The sequence below is a fragment of the Malania oleifera genome, chromosome 13 (genome assembly GCF_029873635.1).
Source record: "Malania oleifera isolate guangnan ecotype guangnan chromosome 13, ASM2987363v1, whole genome shotgun sequence".
Lineage (NCBI taxonomy): Eukaryota > Viridiplantae > Streptophyta > Magnoliopsida > Santalales > Ximeniaceae > Malania > Malania oleifera.
This window is the reverse complement of record NC_080429.1, coordinates 28,159,622-28,183,940: the sequence shown is the minus strand read 5'-3', so window position 1 is coordinate 28,183,940 and position 24,319 is coordinate 28,159,622. Positions and strand designations below refer to the sequence as shown.

The following is a 24,319-nucleotide window of genomic DNA, read 5'->3' as shown; positions in this document are numbered from 1 at the left end:
CCCCCGCCCAATCTAGCGACTCCCTCATCGCCGATGGCCACCCTGCCTACCCCCTTGGGCGCTTGGCATCAGTCGAATCAAGTCGAATTGGCTCTAGTACCACTTTATCACAGGATCATTACCCTTTCCCCAAAAATGTACCTTACTAGGGCATGCAACGCGCACGCTTATAAACCCTTAAGATCTCCCAACTATTTTCAATATGGGACAAAAGCACCCTGCCTATCCTATGGCGCTTGACAAGACACCCTGCCTACTCCTTCTAGGTGTTGGTGTGTCACCCTGCCTACCCTCTTGGGCGCTTGGCATGACATTCTCCCCCACCCAATCCAGTGACGCCCTCATTGTCGATGGCCACCCTACCTTTCCCTTTAGGGGCTTGGCGTGAGTCGAATCAAGTCACTTGCCCATTACCCTTGACTATCCTTTCATCGGATAATTTATTTCACTCGTAAAGATATTAGATGAAACAATTACGATCAAGTTCTTGGCTATGCTTTTCCATAGATGGAAAAAATCTTTTTATTTTAGATTTTTCATGATAACATAAAACTGGCTTTTAAAAATGCAAAGAGATTTTCAAGATGAAGCCATCAAGGTCTTAACCTAAACTCAGCTTTTTTTGTCAATGAAGTAAAGGTAGAGCAATGGCCATATTGCACAAAACAGTTTCTATTGGGTTTTATTATTCAATTATTTCAAAGTACAAATTAGAAGATTTAATAATAACCAAATTCTGCTGCTAGTCAACTTTTCCATCTCAAGTACCTTCAATAAAACTAAAAACCAAAAAACCAAAAAGTAGCATAGAATCATGACAAAGGCAAGGATATACAATCATATGAACAAGTCGCATATTTCTATTTATGGCCTTAAAAAACATTTAAGGGTTCCAATTTATATCTAGGATTTCAAAATTTCCAACCAGAGTTTTTTTTGCCTGGACAACCTTCCTTGCCTTGCTCTATAAAGAATAAAGTATGCTACAATCAAATTCCAATAGAAATAACAAGGATACATAGACAATTAGAAAATGTAAATAGAAAACCAATAATGAGCAATTGAATGGAAAATAAATCTCTTTCATATTGGGTAAAAATTCTGAAATTCTTCACCCCAAGGAGTTGGCCAATCCCAGAGCTTCATTAGGACAAACCAATGACCACTACCCATTCCTTTGGACCCTCTCTATAAAGATATTAGGTACTCAAAGGGCATAGAATAGTTCTCTGGTCCTATGTTGTTCCTGCATGAATTAGAAATTACACATTAACAATAGCAGTACACAATAATTTGAAGCCAAAGGGCATATCAAAAGAATAAAAACAATTGAAGCCAAAAGGACACATTAAAAGAATAATAACATTATGCAAATTGCTACCATCCGACCATATCTTTCTATGATTTTATTGAGATCTAGAATTAAAATTATATGAGCATGCCATGGATCCAAGTACACAGCAAAAACACCTCTATGCAAATTAAGTTCTATGATAGAAAAAATTCCAACCAAACATTATGTAACATTGCAAACAACACATGGCAGTTTAAACCTAAAATACACCAACACTTCCATGTCCACAATGCATGTTAGATGGATCATTTTTTATCTACACTATTGTCAACAATAAATTATTCATTAAAAAATAGGTGCTGAAAATTAGGTTAGCGTGGCTACCAAAAATTCATCAGCACGTTCAAATTGTTTTTTGTGCATTCCAATGTTTGTTTCCTGTAAATTTGAAAATTTTGAAGGATTTCTTTAAGATACATCTTGATTAAACAAGTAAAATTCCAATAGGCTTAACCAAATACCAAATGATAAAATCCAAATGACTCAGCTAAGTATATATATAATGAAATTTAACAATAAACTTGACCAAACCTAAAATTTTCTTACCTACATTTTTCATTTTCACAATGCACAGCACATGGATTATTTTTATTTACACTATTGGCAGTAAACTTACTAATATAAAAAACAACAGAGAAAAATTGGTGTATGTGACTTAAATTTTCAGCAACATCTACCCTTTTTTTGTGCAGTTCATAGTTTTTTACTAACAAATTAAAATTTTTTTAACTGATTACCATATTCATACAATAATTTTTAATTGCAATTGTGCATATTTCAATTGAGTAAAAAAATGAATGGAAAAAGAAGGTAATCCTCCAAAGCTTTTGTCCAGATGAAGAAGCATATTTCATACTAAAGTTTCATTGGTTTCTCATGGAATTTAATTAAATAAAAATAAGTAATAATATAATAATTTCCATGAGAAAGAAGAATGATACATACTAAGCAAAACAATAGAAGTCATTCCTTAATATATAAAGTGAAAATAAATTGAAATTTAATAGAAGTAACTAAATTACTTCTAAACACCGTTTTCACCTTCACAAACATGGAGTGTAAGTAACTTATCTTCAAATTATGAAACTAAATTGTATCAGAATTCTACAAAAAATTTAGTTGAAACCAATACAAAGGGGATCAAATCCTCTATTTGACATGACTAAGATATAGCAATTGACAATCATTGTTGTGCATGCATATCCTTGATTTGCCTCTGAAAATCATAAATGCCAAAACATATGCAGCCAAATAAAGAACAAAACTGAAAAACAAACAAAATGCAGCAGATCAGAACCAACTGCTCCATGATGCTTTAACCACTGGTTTAGGCCTCTCAAAATCGTCAGGAATAAAAAGATTGTCGCATAAGAAGTCTCCTGGAACTACCATATTGAATCCAGCTACTGCAGTTTGTCCGCTAGCTTCCTTCATTGTAGATTGCTGTTATTGGTCCACGAGTATTTACGATTATATAGGAAAATGTAATGTAGTGATGAGGTACATACTGCTAGCTTACTTAGAATTAAACATCAAATTTTACTGTAGTGTTTAAACCAAGGCTCTAAAGCAAGAGAAGTTTTTCAATTGAAGATATAGTTATCCACTTATCCCATGCCAGTCATCAAATATTAAAGAGGACCCATAGAAATTAAACACAGCTTGATGAATTATATATGCCTCTTTCTAACAAATGGCAAATTGCATAAGCTATACGGGAATGAAAAATATTCAGAAAGAGACTAACAATATCAATAAGGATGATCCACTGGAGACGATAGATCAACATTACGTGCTAAAATGGGGTCTATTTCCTCCCACCATCTCTGACTTTCTCCTACACGGCTACACAACACCTAGTAAAGCAAAAAATTGGAAAGTCTATTTAGTTTCCTTCTATATGCTTTCTTTGATGGAGTAACATGTCAAAATCAAGCTACTGAAAGTTATCAAAGGGGGAAAATTAGTTCAAGTAAAACAAATTTCATAAGGTAAAACAAATTTCATAAGTAAGTGCAATATATGTCATCTACAGGAAAATAAAAAGAAAAAGATTATACAAAAGAGCTAACCCTTCCTAGCCAATATTTTCTAGTAACTATTGTATGTATAACATCTTAATCTTGTTTATAAATCAACATATTTCCTCATAGATTTGGTGAAGTTTGTTTTCACATCAAAGGACACATTTAGTCATATTTGAAGAATTCCCAATCATAAACTAAACTGGGTAATACTTACAAACCCACCAATCAATGTCACTTAATATTCCCAAAATTGAGCTCAATGAACCAAATGGAAGATCAATTTTAGCAACATGTATATAATACCATTAGCCCATGTACAAAACTATGAAATTCAACCAAATTTTTTTTAAAAATTAAAAAAATAAAAAACAATAATTTGTGTATTTTTCAAAACCATACAAATCCAAATGCAAGATCCAAAATCCATGTTACCAAACACAATCAAGGAGATTTGAATGGTTGAATGAATTTGCTAGACTCTTATAAAATGTGATTTTATAGGAACACCAATAGTGATCCAATGACTTCCTACAGTGCACATGTTTATCATTCTTTTTTTTTTTTGGGGGAATTGATTTCATACTTCGTAAATTACTAACTGATTTCCTATTGTAGCAGTTATAGATGGTGAGACAGAAAGTGATGCATATGATGCAATGGAGGGGTTTTTGTGTATAAAAATATTAATGAGCAAGGCCAGAACTGTACACTATGCAAAGATAAAAACAACTCATCCCAACTCCCCATATCTCCTTTGATGATAAGTTTAGTGATCACTCTACAGATTCTACATCAAACAAGAAAAATATAGTATTATTACTACTGCTCTAGATATCAAGAAGAACATTCACTTACCAAATGAGTTTTGTACTTTTTTTCGTAATGGTTTGACATTGTTCCTAGACCTATACCTATGAACAAGTGGGATACAATAACAAAAAACAAAATGTCCAATTAAATGAAAAACATGAATCAATAAACAATTACAAATTACTTATTGCCGGAAATTACCAAAATCAAAAATATAACAATTACCAATTACACTTAAAATGCAGATCACACCCAAATTTTTTTCCCAAGGTATAGAATGTCAAATTTTTTTAAAAAAATTAAACTCAAGAAGTTAAAAATAAAAATGCAGCAGAATAGATAATCCAACACTAATAACAGCAATACAAAACAAGTATAAAATGGTTTAATTTTGATAAATTTGTCCTGCTAACTTTGTTCATTTTTGAGCTAGTGTTTAATCACCATCTATGCAGCAAAGAATTCATACGATATATTTTTCATCAACATAATTGGGTTTTGCCAGCTCCTTTGTTTAGCAATCCAGCATTTTCCCTCCTTTGAACAAGGTTTTGTCTTATTGCATAAAATTATATTTTTATTTGCAAAATTTAATTTTGATATACGAATTATTCAGCAACGGATTGAAGAGATACAAGAGGGGGATGGCATTGTTTTCATTGAGATGAAAACTTGATAGAAATGGTGAATCCTCGTAGAAGGTAGATTTAAAATAACAGGAACATGTGAAATTTAAGTTAGATTTAAGTGCAAAAATTACACGCACTAAAAACTTAAAGGCTACATTTAGTTGGGATTAAATTATAAAAAATCAAAAGATAGCATATATATATAAATCTGAACTAAATATTGTTGTAGTTTGAACACGCACTAATTAGAAACAAATGCTGCAATTCAAATTACTCAGCAATCCTCAGTGATGTTGACTAATTTGTGTTTTTTTTTTTCAACTGCATTTTGAATAAAACACACTATACTAAAGTAATATTTAATAGCACAGTACTAGCATTTATATTAAATGAAAAGAGCAAAAGAGTAAATAAAAAAATCTCTCACAAGCATTTCATCAAACAATATATATATATTTCCTCATAAAATAATAATAATATACACATAAGTATATTTAGTGTTCAACTACAACTGCAACAAGGTTTAATTTTATGGAGAATTTCTTCTAAGGAAATATTTTTCAATAAAAATCTTCAAGCTGTGATGTGTGAACACATTCCACGTTCTCAAATTTTCCTGCAGTTTCCAATAAATTGTATAATCCAGTGACTTACTTGACAAATAGGGGAAATCCATCCAACAAAAGGACAATGAGGAAGAGAAAAATCATAATGGTTGTAACCTTCATATTCCTTTTAAAAGCAAAAGGTCATGAAATTATCGAGAAAAATGAAAAAATAGAAAAGGACAAACTAATCTCCACGAAACAATAAAAATTTATTAAGTGAAAAAATGAGGCTAAATGATTCTTGCCTGCACAGGTTGCTAGCTCCAAGTACACTACAACTTTCATCATCACTCCTTCCTGCCCAAGCAATTGCATAAGAATATCATATTCTATGCTTCGAACTTAAAATATTTCTTCTCAGTGACGCCAACTATTAGTAAAACACATGGGCTTATTATTTTCTAACAAGAAGACAAGAACTCACATGTATCATTCTGCTTTGTGTAGTATATTATCTTCCATGAATCAAAACTAATCTAAATTAGAAAAATAGGAGCTACTCAGCATAAACACATACAGAGAAGAGACCAAGCTATGCTTGATGGGCTTTACTATTACCATGATCAGTTGTCCGTTTCATCCATTTCTTCGCTTGTCTATGATTATGCACCAAACTTTCTCCTAATGAGTAACATAGTGAAGTATTATATAAAAACTCACATGTACCCACCTTCTGCTGCAGCTCTTAAATACCATCTTGTGTGTTGTAAGAAAAAATAATCAAAAGAAATTATATGAAAATGCTAAAGCAACTACTAACATAATTGGTAATTGGTAGGAATACATATTTATTCAATATAGTTGATTGCGCTTTTGATCCCATGCAGAAAAAACATGGTCAAAATATAATCAAAGATTCAAATTCAAACATAAAGATCAAAGGTGGATTCTATAATAATATTGTAATGGATGGCATAACCATGGCATCTACTGTAGACCAAGCTAAGATGGCGGCTTATTAACAAGTATTAAGAAAGGAACCTTTTTTTTAAAGGGAAAAAAAGCTCAGAAACCAATAAAAACAGTTAAATATGTATATTAAAATTTAAAATAATTAACTAAAGGTAAAAAAAAAAAAAAAAAAACTTAAAAGTGATGAATGCACTGGCACATAAGTAATTTTTTATTTTATATAATTATAAACTATCAAATAATTCAGTTTCTGCATATTCACCACTTTATTATCAAATTTGGATATCATATGCATATAGAAAAAACGGTATAATCCTATGTCCCAAAATTATGCCAGGCAGACACAAGCCCAAAGTATCGAGTTCATCCTAATGTGTCTAGTAGAGCAATCTTGAGACATAGGATGCACCCAAAAAAAAAAGACTTGCGAGTGTAACTAAAATTAAAAAGGAAACCAATAAAAAACAGTGGGCAAAAAAAGAAAGCACACACTCCCATTTGTTTGAAGGGGGGGAGGCGGGGAACAGGGGACTATGCCCAAGAAAAGGAAATCAAAGCAGCCAACAAATTAGCTAGGAACAAAATCAGATTAAGTTCCTAAAACAAAATTTATTAATTAGCAAAACTCTTCTTCAATTAAAAAAAAAATTAACTGAATAAGATCAAATTGAAATTTAAAATTTTTAAATTTCATATTTTTAGTTTGAATCTTAAGAAAGGTTTGAAAATATATGGAATGGAGAGAGAAATTATTTGCTATTATTTAGTCCAAGTCCAGGTGAATCAGAGGATCCACGATCACAGCAATGAAAGCCTTATCCGACAGTTCTGGCTGCCCTCACATTTTAATTCTCTTTCATAAGAATTTTATCAAACGCATTGTGGGCATCATTGTGGGTTTTATTTTCTTGTGGGGATCAGTTTATAGCATGCAATGGGAGTAAATCGGTGATGTTCAAAGCATTGTAAACACAGATTAAACATTAAAAAAGCTCATATTCGAAATATATAGAAAACTTAAAATAATTAAGTAAAGGTAAATATATATTTCTTTTAAAGTGACGAATGCACCTGGTACGTAAGTAATTTTTTATTTTATATAATAATAAACTATCAAATAATTCAGTTTCTGCATATTCACCACTTTATTATCAAATTTGGATATCATTTGCAAGTAAAAAAAAAGGTATTATTATCCTATGTCCCAAAATTATGCTAGGCAAACACAAGTCCAAAGTATCGAGTTCATCCTAATGTGTCTACACAAAGCAATCCTGAGACATAGGATGCACCGAAAAAAAAGGACTTGTGAGTGTAACTAAAGTTAAGAAGCAAATCAATAAAAACAGTGGGCGAAAAAAGATAAGAGCACACTCCCATTTGTTTGAGTGGGTGGGGTGGGGGGGAACAGGGGACTATGCCCAAGAAAAGAAAATCAAAGCAGCCAACAAATTAGCTAGGAACAAAATCAGATTAAGTTCCTAAAACAAAATTTATAATTAGCAAAACTCTTCTTCAATTAAAAAAAATATTAATTGAATTAAGTTCAAATTTAAAAATTTTATATTTCATATTTTCAGTTTAAATCTTAAGAAAAGTTTGAAATATTCGGAATGGAGAGATAATTTATTTGCTATTATTTAGTCTAAGTCCAAGGTGAATCAGAGGATCCATGATCACAACAATGAAAGCCTTATCCTACAGTTCTTGCTGCTCTAACATTTTAATTCTCTTTCATAAGCATTTTATCAAATACATCACGGGCATCATTGTGGGTATATTTTCTTGTCGGGATCAGTTTATAGTATGCAATGGGAATAAATCCAGGATGTTCAAAGCATTGTAAACACAGATTAAACGTAAAAAGAATTCATATTCGAAATATATAATTATATATACATTAAAAGTTAAAATAATTAACTAAAGGTAAATATATTTTTTTTAAAAGTGATGAATTCCCTGACACATAAGTAATTTTTCATTTTATATAATTAATAATTATAAACTATCAAATAATTCAGTTTCTGCTTATTCACCACTTTATCATTAAATTTGGATATCATATATATATATATATATAGAAAAATGATATTATCTTATGTCCCGAAATTATGCCATGTAGACACAAGTTCGAAGTATCAAGTTCATCCTAATGTGTCTACCCAGAGTACTCTTAAGACATAGGATGCACCCAAAAAAAAAAGGACTTGCGAGTGTAACTAAAATTAAGAAGGAAACCAATATAAAAAATGGGCGAAAAAAGATAAGAGCACACTCCCATTTGTTTGAGGGGGTGGGGGAGAAAAGGGGGTATGCCCAAGAAAAGAAAATCAAGCTAGGAACAAAATCAGATTAAATTCCTAAAACAAAATATATTAATTGGCAAAACTCTTCTTCAATTAAAAAAGTATTAACTGAATAAGATCAAGTTCAAATTTAAAATTTTTATATTTCATATTTTCAGTTTGAATCTTGAGAAAAGTTTGAAAATATACTGAATGGAGAGATTATTTGCTATTATTTATTCTAAGTCCAAGGTGAATCAAAGGATCCATGATCACAGCAATGAAGGCCTTATCCTACTGTTCTTGCTGCCCTAACATTTTAATTCTCTTTTATAAGCATTTTATCAAACATATCACGGGCTTTATTGAGGGGATCAGTTTATAGTATGCAATGGGAGTAAATCAGGGATCTTCAAAGCATTGTAAACAAAGATCAAACATAAAAAACTCATATTCTCGTAGTCACTTGAGTCAAATAATTCAAAAGTTCATATAAAATTCTCATAAGCATTTTATCAAACACATCATGTGCATCATTGTGGGTTTTTCTTGTGGGATCAGATCATAGTATGCAGTGGGATTAAATCAGGTTGTTCAAAGCATTGTAAGCATAGTTTTGACTGACCTGAGAGATGAAATTAGGAGCTTAGAAATCCTTGGTTGTTGTTGTCTTCCAGGGAAACCCGTATTCGGAAAGAAGAAATCCAAAAACGTTGGTTGGAAAATCGGAGCGGTAATTGGATTGTCAAACTCTTCAGTGTCAATATCAATTCAGGTGGAAATATTTGGGTGGGGGAGGGAGAGTGGGGGGAGTTTATATTTATAAAGCATTGTGGAAGTATCCGAAGGGGCGATTTCAGCAAGGGGGATGATGATGCAACAGCGGAAAAGTGCGATTATGGGCAGCTAGAACATTGATTCGTTCAGTAACAAACGATGGTGGCCGGCGGGACGCATGGTTTGGCTGTAACGCACTCTGCGTTAATGGCTTTTGGGGTGAGAAACGCAGCTGAAGGGGCGATTTCAGGAGGGGGATGGTGATGCACCGGCCGGAAGGTGGAGTTTTTTTTCCCGATTTATCCTTTTTAAAACAAATATATATATATTAAATAATACCTTTTTTTTGAGAAAATAATTTCTGGAATGACTTGACCTAATATCGCTTCTTGAAGTAGCGATATTTGTAAAAGTCAATTCAAAAATTAGTTTTTCAAAAATGATATTATTTAATATATTTTTAAAAAAAATGATACATCAAAAAATAAATTTTTTTATGTAATAAATCGAAAAATAAATTATTTTAATATATATATTTTAAAAAATGATAAATCGATAAATAAATTTTTCTGCATAATAATTTCTTCTACATAATAAATCGGGAAACAAATTTTTTTATGATAGCGAGATTTGTCATATGTCATTCTGGGAATTATTTATCTAAAAAAGATATTATTTAATATATTTTTTATAAAAAATGATAAATCGAGAAATAAATTTTTCTACCTAATAAATTGGAAAATAATTTTTTTTAATATAGTTTTTAAAAAAATGATAAATCGTGAAATAAATTCTTCTGTGTAATAAATCGGTAAATAAATTCTTTTATGGTATCGAGATTTGTCACGTGTCATTCCGGAAATATCATTAGAAGAATTTATTACACATTAGTTTGCCACAATCAGTCATGGGTAAAAATGCATTAGTTTGTCTGCTGAATTTGGTTGTCTCCATGAAGGATAATGGTATTCCTAGTACATAAAGGAAATGAAACAAAAATAACATTGATTGGCTCACATTCAAATTGAATTATACTTTTTTAGCCTTGCTTAAGAGTCACATAAGACTACTACGAATATGTATAACAGATAATTTAGTGGTGTTATTCACAAGCTTGGTTAACATAGTGAACTGATTTTATTTCGGCAGCTATTCACCATTCACTTCAATAATGAATGGACTTTGAATATCAAATTTTATGTATAAAAGATTAACATTCAAACACTCTGTAAACAAATTCTGCACAATCATTTGCATAATTTGTCTGATATCAATTCAATGACGGTCATATTCTCATATTTCATCATTATTCTTATTCGCTCTTTCATGCAGAGTATTCCCCTCACCGCCCCTCAAGAGCAAATATGTATTACAACAACAAAACTAAGCCATAACTCCCACTCCCTGAGGAGTTTGTTTTGTGGCGAGTGATTGATCGCAAAAGAGACCATTTCGGATAATGTTGGAGTGGATTAATTAATTTTCTTGAGCCGTTTGAAGTCGGAGCAGTATCTTAATTTGGATCAGTAAGGCGAGAGATGCTTCTTGAGAATGTATGGATACGCCCAAAATAATCTAGTCAATGAGAGCAGGTCAACACCTGTCTCGTGCCTTCTCCGGGTCAGACACTCTGACGAGTAATCATCTCAAACCTAATAAAGAGGAGGAGTGATCCACCCCAGCAACTTAAATAGCTGAGTGATGGGCGCAAGCACTTTATGACAGGGGAGTAATTCACGCCCTCGCACAATAAAGACGAACCAACCAAGGGTCAACTCGAACCCCTATAAGAAGGGATGAAGAGGCCAAGATAAGTCATTCAACCTATTCTACTGTTGCATTCAACCTCTCTAAAGCATTCCTCTTACTTAGGCATCGGAGTGATCCCCCGGAATACACCCCGGGTCCTCCAAGCCTTTCTTTTATTCCCTTTTCAGGTCAGCGGAAGTTGAAAAAACAACCCTGCTAATTTTACCCCGCAATAGGTGCGAAGCCTATGTGTGGAGGTTAGGAATGGGGCTGAGGTCGTCGTCCTCGGAAGAGCATCGACGTGCCACCAGCTTCGGGGTTTCCACCACAGTCATCAAGTGTCAACCTTTAACCATCACATTATCCGGAAGAAAAAAACGCGAGAGAGAGAGAGAGAGAGAGAGAGAGAGAGAGAGAGAGAGAGAGAGAGAGAGAGAGAGAGAACTCACTAATTGATTTATATACTCGTAAAAACTGTCCATGGTTTGTGAGATGATACAATTAAAAAAATGTCAAATATAAGTCAAAACATAATGAATGAATTTGAGTTTTAAACTTTGATAATAGATGATGATTATAAGATAATTCAAATATTAAGATCAATTATAACAATACAAAATTAAAATAATATATTATTTTAATATGAAACTAAATATAAATACAACCCTATTATTAATAAAAAAAGGTGCATAGGAAAATCATATTTGGAATTTACTATTTCATTAAACATTGCCATTAAAACATATAATATAAATAATATTTTGGTGTAACTTTTTTATGTATTTTTACTAAGATTAATTGTCATCCATATGTAGTTCAATGATTAGTTTTAACAATAATATCACAATTTAGTACATTATCTTATATTATTTGTTCAGTATAATTGACAACTATTGACAAATTCATATGAATAATATAATATTTATAAAAATTGCATATTGTATGGAAAAATTCAATAATATTATGAACAAGTACATATGATATAAATTTATTTGTGACTAAAAAATAATAACTTACTCATAATATATGTAAACAAAAATATAACACCGTATATAAATTTCTATAATTTTGATAAATATCAATTAAAATTAATTCTATGATTCTCGTGGAGAAAAATTATATTGTATAGTATATATTTATTAAATTTTAAAAATAATTTCAATCATTTTTACTCATGACTGATTGTTGGGGTAATAAATTCTTCTAATGGTATTCTCGGAATGACACGTGACAAATCTCGTTACCATAAAAGAATTGATTTTCCGATTTATTACACAGAAGAATTCATTTCTCTATTTATTATTTTTTAAAAAATATATTAAAAGAATTTATTTCTCGATTTATTACGCAGAAGAATTTATTTCCCGATTTATCATTTGTAAAAAATATATATTAGATAATATCTTTTTTGGAAAAATAATTCCCGGAATGACACGTGACAAATCTCATTACTTCAAGTAGTGAAATTACGTTAAAGTCATTTCGGGAATTATTTTCCCAAAAAAAATATTATTTAATTTATTTTTAAAGGAAAAGGATAAATCGGGAAAAAACTCATGGAAGGTGTGATGATAGATGGTTGGAACATTGATTCGTCGAGTAACTAACTAACGATGGTTGCCAACGGAACGTATGGTTTGGGCGGAATGCATAGTTTTTTGCTTTTTATTTTATACTAAAATATTTAATAAAGGTTCAATGCAACTTTATTGAGTTTTTTCCATTTTTATAATTAAAATAAAATAAAATATTAAATAATACTCTTTTTGAGAAAAAATTTCTTAAAATAATGCTGACGTAATCTCACAGCTTGGTGCTACGAGATTTGTTGACGAATGGGAAGCCGACGTGTGCATGGGCGGGAGTTTGAGATTTAAAACTGCGAGATTTAAAGCTCATGAACGAAAGGAAAGTTTCAGAAACAAATCTCGTAGGTTAGTTCTGCGAGATTTGCATGGCTGCTTCCGGCCTTCCTCCTCTGCCGGCGGTTGCACCAGTTTCTAGTATTCTCATTACTCTTCTACCTTCTTCCCGCCGAAAATTAATTAATAAAGTCAGATACTTCCATAGCTGCATTGATTATTGAATACTACTGTAGGAGTAAGCAGCGTGGAATCACTAACCACGCCAGCAGCTCCCCCCTCTCCGCAGCTCTCTCCCATATCCCAAGCCTCGGCCACAACCACCTGCTCCATACCAGAAATCCTCCACACCATTCCAGCAGCCAAGACCCTTCTGCCTCTCGGATTCCACTCAAACTCTCCCAACCAACCACAAATCCACCCCGTTCCTTCACCTGCAGATCTACAGCACCACCATCATCTCCTTCACCACGCCAACCCGAAAGCTATCCTCTTTGCCCTCGCGTTCGGGTCCACTGTGTTCGAAGTTTTTTTTTATTTCCTCCATCTGGGTAAGTTAGTTGGTTTTATTTTTATTTCTGATCATGAGGCTCAGTTAAAATGGTTTGCAGCTGGGTGGTTGTGAATGGATTTTTCTATAAAAAAATCTACCCTATGCACTGCTGTGATTCAAAAGCACCCACCACCTATTTGATAAAATGCCCAAATTAGTGCCTATCCCTGCGCATGTGCTGAAAGGCCAACGTATCGGCGTCGTCCAGCTCCATTTTTTTCTTCACTGGGTGACTTTATTAATTAATTTCCGGCCGGAAGAAGGGTAAATTTTCAGCCGGAAGAAGGCAGCAATGGCCAGAATATCAGAAGCTGGTGCAAACAGCCAGCAGAGCAGGAAGGCTCGGAGAGAAGCAGCCATGCAAATCTCGCAGTGTTTCTCAAACTCCTGCACCACGCGTGACCTTCCCATTCGTCCATGAGTTTTAAATCTCGCATTTATTTAAATCTCAAACTCCTGCTCGTGCCATGCGTCACCTTCCCACTCGTCCATCAACTTTAAATCTCGCAACTTTGTGCTGTGAGATTACGTGAGCATTAGTTTTGGAAATTTTTTCCCAAATAAAGTATTATTTTATATTTTATTTTGTTTTAATTATAAAACAAGAAAAAACTCCAACTTTATTTATCCCTTTGATGCATTCTTGCAATCGACACCGAAAGGCAAGGAAGTAAAAGTAAAAGGAATGATTGGTCACGGGAGACATGACACTTTTATATACATGTAAATCAGATATAATATAAAGATTAAACATGTGAGATATGACATTTTTGTATATATGTAAATAAAATATAATATAAAATTATATTAATTTTTTAAAAATATATATATAAAATTAAGTTTAAATATTAAAATTTATACTTGTAAATATTATATTAAATTTTTTGTAATAAATTTTAAAATCTAAATTAATAAAAATTTGAATTTCGTATTATATAAAATTGTATTAAAACTTTTTCAAATTTGCACGAATTTAAATTCAAAATTTTAAATTTATATTACTAAATACAGGTAAATTAGGATCCTAAAATTATAAATAATGTGTTAGGATAAAAGATACTGAACTTCTCTTAAATTTTAAAATTTTCCTAATTCTATTTTGAGATTTTAAAAATCTTACAAACTTTCATACATATGCAAATTTTGTAAGGTTTGTGAAACTTGTAAAGTCTCAAAAAGAATTTTTATGATTTTTAAAATCTAAAAAATATTATATATATATATATATATATATATATATATATGTTAAATTTCAAAAGAGGTCTACTAAGATCAATATCTTTTATCCTAATATAATATTTATAATAATCATCATTTCCAGGCTATTCTATATACTTTCTTTATATTTGTTCTTGTCATTCTAATGTGAAGTTATGATGATTCCAGCTTATTTTTTAGTCTATTTTGCAACCATTTTATAATAAAATATTAAAAAAATAATTATTTTTTGGCATAATGCACTTGTCGACAATAGTCTTTATTTTTCATTTTCAATTAATTACAAAAACTGATATCTTGTTTTTCAATTTTTTAAATTTTCAAAGGTGCTATAGGTTTGAAAGATTAGAGAATGCTCATGGGGGTGAAATGGTGGTGGAAGTCTCACAAAATTTGAGACTTTACAAATTTTACGGACCTCACAAAATTTTTCAAAAAGAAAAATACTTTATTTTATATTTACTAAAAATAAAATAAAATTCTTGAGTGTTATAAGAGTTTCAAAACTTAATGTGTACGGAAGTTTGTAAGATTTTTAAAATCTCAAAAGAGATATAGGAAATTTTAAAAATCTAAGAGAAGATCAATAACTTTTATCCTAATATAACATTTATAATTTTGAGATTCTAATTATATTTTTAATTTTTTTTTATATTTAACTGTGTTTAGCAATATAAATTTTGAATTTTGAATTTTGAATTTAAATTTGTGTAAAGTTGAATAAGTTTCATTACAATTTTATATAACACGAAATTAAAATTTTAAAATTTCTCACAAAAAAATTAATATAGTATTTGCAAGTATAAATCTTAGTATTTAAATTTAATTTTGCGTACATTTTTTTTTCAAAAATTAATATAATTTTATATTGTATTTTATTTACATATATACAAAAGTGTCATATCTTCCATGTCCAATCATCTTTTTCACTTTTGCTTGCTTACCTCTCTCTCTCTCTCTCTCTCACCTTGCAAAATTCACTAGACCATCAAGTGAGTTTTTGCTTAAGAATCGTTCAATCATTCGTTGAGTTTTAGAAGACATTAAAGTGAGAAATAAAGTTTCCACCGAACATTAATTTAAATATTTTAATATAAAATAAAATCAAAAAAGAAAAAAAAATCGAGAAACGTAACCTTCATTTGGGACATATGAGGTTTTATTTTTTATTTTTTAAGCACAACATACATGGGCCATTTTGGAATAGTTATAAATAGTTATAAGAGCATTTTGGGATAATTATGAGTAATTATAGAGGTAAATTTGATATTATTATAAGGTTATTTTGGGATAATTGTGGATAGTTAAATGATTATTTTGAAATAATTATTGATAGTTATAGAGATAGATTTGACATTTTTGAAAGATGATACCAAATAAGAGAATTGTACAACTCGATTTTTCATACAATTTTTTTTCACATATAAATAATACATATACCACATATCGGTCACGTCAACCACTAATATCATAATACATAACTCGACTCGACCCGAAAGTGGGTACCGGATATACAATCATACTCATACACAACCCTAACAGCGGAAGTCATTTCATATGTATATATATATACACGCGCGCATACACACACATACACATATATACATCCATACCATAACGAATACACATACCACAGTATTACCATTCATAAACACAAATCAACCATAGAACTCTAGGGGAATCAAACCTCCCTAGTACAAAATACTCACCGTAACTACTCAGGGTATCTGCTTCCCTCTACCTCGGAGCTCACCGGGTCAAGCTCAATTTCCTGAAATATTTAAATGATTGGGTAAGACACATCTCAGTAAGATGGAATAAATTATTTACAGTGTGTGGCAGTATGAGATTCATTATGTCATAACATATATTTGTTCAGTAACAATATCTTCTGAGAAAATATACAATTTCCACAATCATAATCATATAAATATACAATACAAGCTTTCATAAGCTTTTACTTCCATTTCTAAAATCATTCATTCATAACCCAAGTTTACTAGCAAAGTTCCAGAGAATAGGGAAGCTTACCCGCTCACACAAGTAGTTTCCCTCTGCCTTAATATTGTTTGCAGCCTAACCCGATTAACTCGGGTTCAACTACAACTGATACTTATCAGAGCACTCACCTTACTTAGTAAGTCCTCAGGTGGTGTGTTTACCTTGCTTTAATTATTTATTAACTCACGCAATTTCATTTCTCATTTTCTTTCTTGTTTCCATTCTCATTTCATTTCAATTTTCATTTCATTTCCATTTTCATTTCACTTCCATCATCATTTCCTTTTTATTTCCATTTCCATTTCAAGCTTATGAGTACCACCATAACCGATATATCTGTGTTTGTACTCATGGCTGCCCTGAGGATATTTCTCTACGTCATGCTTTCCCCCATGAATAGGGTGGTGCAGCCCGAAGGATAGACCTAACTACAGTTGGTCGATCCGATTAGGCCAAATATCATCATATATCCCGTGTCTATAGTACGATTGGCCGGTCAAAGCCCTGATTCGGACTCAAGGGACACAACAACTCGGCTATACAACTCAGTCTACTATCACGCTACACACTCCACGAGTCCGTGTGGTTGCACTAACACCACTAGTAACGGTATCGTGCTCTCAATATCACAACCCACCATTAGGGTTTCCATATCCATCCATCAGGGTTATCACTGTCACATACGAGCAATCATTATGTGGTATTGGAATTTCATCAATCATATGTCTGTATTCCCCTTTCGGAATTTCACATTTCATTTCTCACAATTTAATATTCATATTACAGAATTAACGGTACAATATTCACATTTCACATATTCACATTTTCCATAATCATATCTCATTTTCATATTGCAGAATTAACATTGCAATATTTTCATTTCACATATTCACATTTCTCATAATCATATTTCTCATATTCACATTTCTCATTTTCATATTACAGAATTAACATTGCAATATTTTCATTTCACATATTCACATTTCAATATCAGTATTCTCAACACATTTCATCATTTCAATGATATTTTCTCAGTTCATAATTCATCTCATCTTATACTATCATATACATATCTTATTTCACAATTACTCAATATTTCTCAAAACACGTTTCCATATTTCACCTTTCTTCATTTTCTCAGAGGATACATGTAACGACCTGCTTAATTTTCACACATTTTTTTTAAATAATACAAATCAGTAAATAATCCAGCAGATCATGATCAACCTGAACTCGTGGGTTCCAGGGATATATACCAGAAACACAAAACGGAAGCCTAAACAGTTGGAAACATAAAATTATAATATCATAAACACAAAACCATCCATCTCAATACCAGAGTTACTATGTCCACTGTATGTACATATACAAACCACCTAAAAGAATTTTAGGGTCATTTCCCACAAAAATCCATCTGACCCTATCACAAAATACATACCCTTCAGAGAGGGTAGATCAACTGTAACTATCTCAGCGGAGCTTTATTCTCTCTTCTATCCGGGGTTCCTGAAATGTTTATGAAATTTTGGGGTGAGACACCTCTCAGTAAGGGAAATAAACTAATATTAGTGTGTGGCAACATGAATATTTCCGTGTTCTATATAATATCATACATAAACATATCAGTATAACGGTTATATCATATCTGGGAAACATATATTCTCATATCATGGCAGAACATACAGGATTTTCATAAACATAATTCATTTCATATAATATAATACAAAAACAACCCTGGTAGGTTAGCTGGCTATTGTCATGTATTACCCCCACATGATTGGATTGTGTGGCCCGAATGTGAGACTTAACAATGGTTGGTCGACCACTTTCAAGTTAAAAGTACAGTCTGTAAGTCCGATGGGTCTGCTAGACTTGGTCCGTACACCAGGGGCGCTCACACTTCTTAAAACCACATTAACCATCCAACCTAACGCCACTTCGTACAACAGCGTTAACACAAATATCATGATGAATCATTAACACATAGCATCGGTACCGTACAAGTACTAGCCTAGACCAAGCCAACTAGGTTCTGATAACATATAGCATATAATCAAATTGTGTTACATGGATATTTCATACTATAGTTACCAAATCAATATCATCGCATCATTTTGCATATTTATACATATATCATGAAAATCATCGGTCCGTACTTTGGTATTTCATATTTTACCATAACTCGGCCTGTACACCCGCACATCATATCCATAGCATGGCCCGTACGCCAACAAATCATATACATAGCACGGCCTGTACACTGACAAATCATATCCATAGCACGGCCCGTACGCCGACAAATCATATACTTAGCACGGCCCGTACGCAGGCAAATCGTATCGATAGCATGGCTCATACGCCGAAAAATCATATCCATAGCACGACCCGTACGCCGGCAAATCATATCCATAGCATTATCATATTCCCAAAAAACAATATTTCATTGTAAATTCTACTCATGCCACACAAAATAGGTTTTTCGTATATTGAACATATCATCATTTTCAACAGTATTTCCCAAATATAAAACATATATATATATATATATATATATATATTCCTGAAATCAGATACATTTCCATAAAATATCTAACTTATTTTATCCCCTTACCTGAATCCTAAAAAGCCCCTATAATAACTAGTCCCACACTAGCAGGGTTTCCAGTCCAACACCCTGAAAACGACATTTCTCAGAACTAAACTTCAGTATTTCTATGCATACTACGCTTTCTACAACTATCAAGAAGTCAAATACTGAGTAGAAAGCCTTACCCTGAATTTGGGATGGATTCCGAACTAGCCCCACCAACGATCCACTCTAGTAGATTTGTAGAGAACTTTCCCAGGAGTGTCATGGTGGCTTCAGATCATCAAATCGGCGAAAATTCGACCCAAAAATTAAGAGAGAAGAGAGGGAAACCGAAGGGAGGAGAGAGAGGAAGTTTTTGCGACCAATTTACGCTGAAAAATCGCATTTAACATTGTTTATACACTAGCCTTCGTTGACGAGCCACATCACCTCGTTAACGAGGCCATGAAGACAACTCGTCTACGAACTCTCCCCTCGTCGATGAAATTCATAATCACCCAAAACCTCTTTCAGTATTTTCTCATCGATGAAACACACCTTCATTGACAAGCCGAAGTACCACCTCATCGACGAAAGCTTCGAGTTCATTGATGAGGACCTGTTATGCCCCCTTTTTAATTTCCTTTTTCTCCCTTCATTTTTATTATTTAAATATTATAAATTCTTTGGGTCACTACATTCTCCCCTCCTAATAAAATTTCGTCCTCGAAATTTACTGTTCACGTAACTCATCATCCCTTAAAAGAAAAAGGGTATACTTATTTTATTACTTACCATTACTTATGATGGAGAAATACTGTGGTTACATTCCAAGTCCTGGGAGATTACATATACAAAAGAAAATTCTCGCAAAACTAAAAGGCTACTTACTAACTAAACTTTACATGTACCTGCAAAAGAAATATTACCTATTACTTACATTTTACTTGTCAAATCTCTTTGAATAAATGTGGATACTTCTGTTCCATCTGCTCCTCGGACTCCCAAGAAGCCTCTTCCATTGCATGATTCCTCTACAAAACTTTTACTAAAGGAATCTTCTTATTACTTAACTCCTACACTTTCCTATCCAAAATCTGTACTACTACCTTCTCATACACCAGTGAATCACTGAGTTCTAATTCACCATAACTGATAATATGAAAAGGGTCTAAGACGTACTTCCTCAATATAGCAACATGGAATACGTCGTGGATCCTAGACAACATAGGTGGCAAAGCTAACCTGTAGGCAACCGACCCCACTTTATTTAGAATCTCAAACGGATCAATAAACCTAGGGATAAATTTATCTTTCCTTCCAAATCTCATAACCCCTTTCAACGAAGCTATCTTCAGAAAAACATAATCCTCGATGTCAGACTCCAATTTCCTGCGGCAGGTATCAGCGTAGTTTTTCTGTTAGCTCTGAGCTACACTGATTCTGTCTCTGATAAGCCGAACCTCATCACATGCTTGCTGACCAAGCTCTTGTCCCACAACTCGCCGCTCACCCACTTCTTCCCTAAATAAAGGAGAACGACATCTCTTACTGTACAATGCTTCAAACAGTGCCATGCCAATACTGGTCTGATAACTATTATTATACGCAAATTCTACCAGTGGCATGAACTGAGTCCAACTACCCCCGAAATCTAATACACATTCCTGAAGCATATCCTCCAGTATCTGTATCGTCCTCTTAGTCTACCTATTTGACTGAGGATGGAATGTCGTGTTAAACGATAACTGAAACCCTAGAGCTTCCTACAAACTCTTCCAAAATGTGAGGTAAAGCGTGGGTCTTGATCTGACACAATAGATACTGGCACCCCATGTGAACAAACTATCTCCTGAATGTAAATCTCCGTCAAACGGTTAAGGGAGTAGCTGATCTTGATAAGTAAAAAGTGAGCAGTCTTAGTCAAATGATCAACAATCACCCAAATGACATTCTGACCGTGTAACGCCATCGGAAGTCTTGACATGAAATCCATAGATATATGATCCCATTTCCACTATGGGATAAATAATAGCTGCAACTGTCCTGCCAGTCTCTGGTGCTCAGCTTTTACCTACTGACACGTCAAACGCTAAACTACATACTCAGCAATCTCTTTCATACCATTCCACCAGAACAACTCTTGCAGCTCTCTATGCATCTTCGTACTACTAGGATGAACTGTATACAAAGATCTATGAGCCTCCTCTAGAATGGTCCTCCTAATATCCACATCGGTAGGAACACATAATCTGGAACGGAACTGCAAAGCTTCGTCATCTGCAACACTGAATTCCTCCCCCTGACCACTCTGCACTCTGTCCATCACCTCTACTAATTCTGGGTCTTCTCTCTGAGCAGCTTTAATCCTCTCTTATAGAGTAGGCTGCACTACTAAACTGGCAATGTGATCCTGAGAAGGACTTTCAACTAATTCAATGTCGAGTCTCTCCAGATCCATCACGATCGGATACTGGATCTCCATAACTGCCAACATTGATTCTCTAGATTTCCTACTCAACGCATCAGCTACCACATTAGCCTTCTCTGGGTTGTAACTGATAGTGCAGTCAAAATCCTTAATTAACTCCAACCACCTTCTCTGCCTTATATTCAGTTTCTTCTAAGTGAAAAAGTACTTTAAAATTTTATGGTCAGAGAAGATCTCACACCGCTCACCATACAGGTAATGCCTCCAAATCTTCAATGCGTGTACTACTGCAGCCAATTTAAGATCATGAGTAGGGTAATTTTTTTCATACTCTTTCAACTATCTGAACGCATACACTACCACCCTGTCATGCTGCATCAATACACAACTAAGTCCTTTCAAGGACGCATCACTATAAATGACATAACCCTCACCTCTTGACAGAATGACCAATACTGGTGCTGAGACCAGCTCTACTTCAATTCTGGAAAACTCTGCTCATAACTGTCGTCCCATTCAAATTTGGCATTCTTCCTAGTCAGTCGTGTTAGAGGCCTTAATAATGCTAAGAATCCCTTTACAAAATGACGGTAATACCCAGCTAACCCCGAGAAACTCCTAATCTCCTAGACGTTCCTCGGTCTAACCCAATTCACTACTGCTTCAATTTTACTGGGATCCACAAAAATACCATCTCTTGAGATAACTTGCCCCAAAAACACAACCCAAAAACACAACTTTCTCAAGTCAGAAGTCACATTTACTGAACTTAGCGTACAACATCTTTTCCCGTAGTGTCTGCAAATCCTGCCTCAAATGTGTCTCATGCTCCTCATAGCTCCTTGAATAGACCAGTACATCATCAATAAAGACAACAACGAACTGATCTAGGTATTGGTGGAAGACTCTGTTCATCAAGTCCATAAATACTGCAGGAGCATTTGTTAAACCAAACGACATAACAAGGAATTCGTAATGCCCGTACTTGGTCTTGAAGGCTATCTTCGAGACATCTTCTGTTTTCACTTTCACTTGATGTTAAGCAGATCTGAGGTCAATCTTCGAATACACCCATGTACTCTAGAGCTAGTCAAACAAATCATCTATATGGGGTAGAGGATATTTGTTCTTGATTGTCACTTTATTAATCTCCCTGTAATCTATGCACATCCTCATAGACCCGTCTTTCTTCTTCACAAATAGAAATAGAGCTCCCCACGGAGATACACTAGGTCGTATGAAGCCCTTATCCAACAAATCTTGCAGCTGAATTTTCAATTCTATCAATTCCGCTGGCGCCATTTGGTAAGATACTTTAGAAATCGACGCTGTACTTGGAAATAGATCAATAGGAAAATCTGCCTCACGATCGAGTGGCAAGCCTGGTAACTCATTTGGAAAAACATCTATAAATTCTTTTACTACAAGCGTGTTAGTAAGTTTCAATTCATTCTCTGACATCTCCTTCACAACTGCCACAAACCCTTGACAACCATTCAGCAGTAGTCTCTTGGCTTGAATAGCTGAAACTAGCTGAGGCGGGGATTGCACTCGCGACCCTACAAACCTGAATTCTGCTCCTCTTGGAGGTCTGAATATCACTTCCCATGCATGGGAATCTGTGCTGGTAAAATTAGCTGCTAGCTAATCCATACCCAATATTACATCGAATCCATGCATATCCAGCATTATTAAATCGGCAGCCAAGATTTCCCCCTAGATATTCACTAAACAAACCCAGAGCACCCTACTAAACCTCACCGCTGACCCAGTCGGTGTAGGTACCAACAGCTCAGTATCTAACAATTGTGTTTTTGCCCCACATAGTCTAATGCACTCCAAAGACACAAAAACGTGTGTAACTCCTGAATCAAACAATGCAATAACTTTAAAAGAAAACATACTAACCATACCTGTCACCACGTTATCCGCTATCTCAACATCACCTGGCATCAGAGTGAACACTCTAACTGGAGCCGTATTCCTCTACTGGCCCCCACATTGCGCTTGATAACCTCCTCGGTATGGTCTGGGAGCAGGAGTTGCATCTGGTGGTATAGGGCAGTCTCTCACCATATGTCCCGGTCTACCGCAGCGATAGCAGACCACCCCACCTACTCAACACTCTGCCCAGTGTCTCCTACCACAAGTCAGACAGATAAGAGGACCCTATACTTCCTGAACCTCACGTCTCCCAATCTCCTGCCTCCGTCCTCTGCCATGGTTTCCTCTCCTCTACTGATTCTATCTAGGACCCTACTGGTAGCCCGAAGATGCAAATCTCTTCCTCTGTCCTTACTCCTCTGCATCTAGCTGCTCACCAACCTTTGCCAAGGTTGTTTTATCGACTAGCTCAACAAAATCCTGGATTTATAGCACCACCACCTACTTGAATATACTCTGCCTCAAGCCTCTCTCAAACTGCCTCACTTTCTTCACCTCATTAGGGACAATGTACGAGGGGAAACGAGAGAGCTCGATGAAACACATCGCATACTGCTGGATTGATAACTGTCCCTGCTTCAGACTTAGGA

At 33.9% G+C, this 24,319-nt stretch overlaps 1 long non-coding RNA gene across 4 annotated transcripts; it reads right to left on the bottom strand.

Moving 5' to 3' along the window:
- Positions 1–840: 840 nt before the first annotated feature.
- Positions 841–9,686, bottom strand: LOC131146307 (uncharacterized). Of its 4 annotated transcripts, none has more exons than XR_009134300.1 (3): positions 9,251–9,686; positions 3,147–3,210; positions 841–1,246 (listed from the first exon to the last, which is right to left on the bottom strand). It is a non-coding gene; the product is annotated as an uncharacterized LOC131146307 (long non-coding RNA). The 4 variants fall into 4 exon arrangements; XR_009134301.1 differs by lacking the exon at positions 9,251–9,686 and adding an exon at positions 4,237–4,273 and having other exon boundaries at positions 3,102–3,210; XR_009134302.1 differs by lacking the exon at positions 841–1,246 and adding an exon at positions 2,329–2,797 and having other exon boundaries at positions 3,102–3,210.
- Between the last annotated feature and the right edge of the window lie 14,633 nt (positions 9,687–24,319).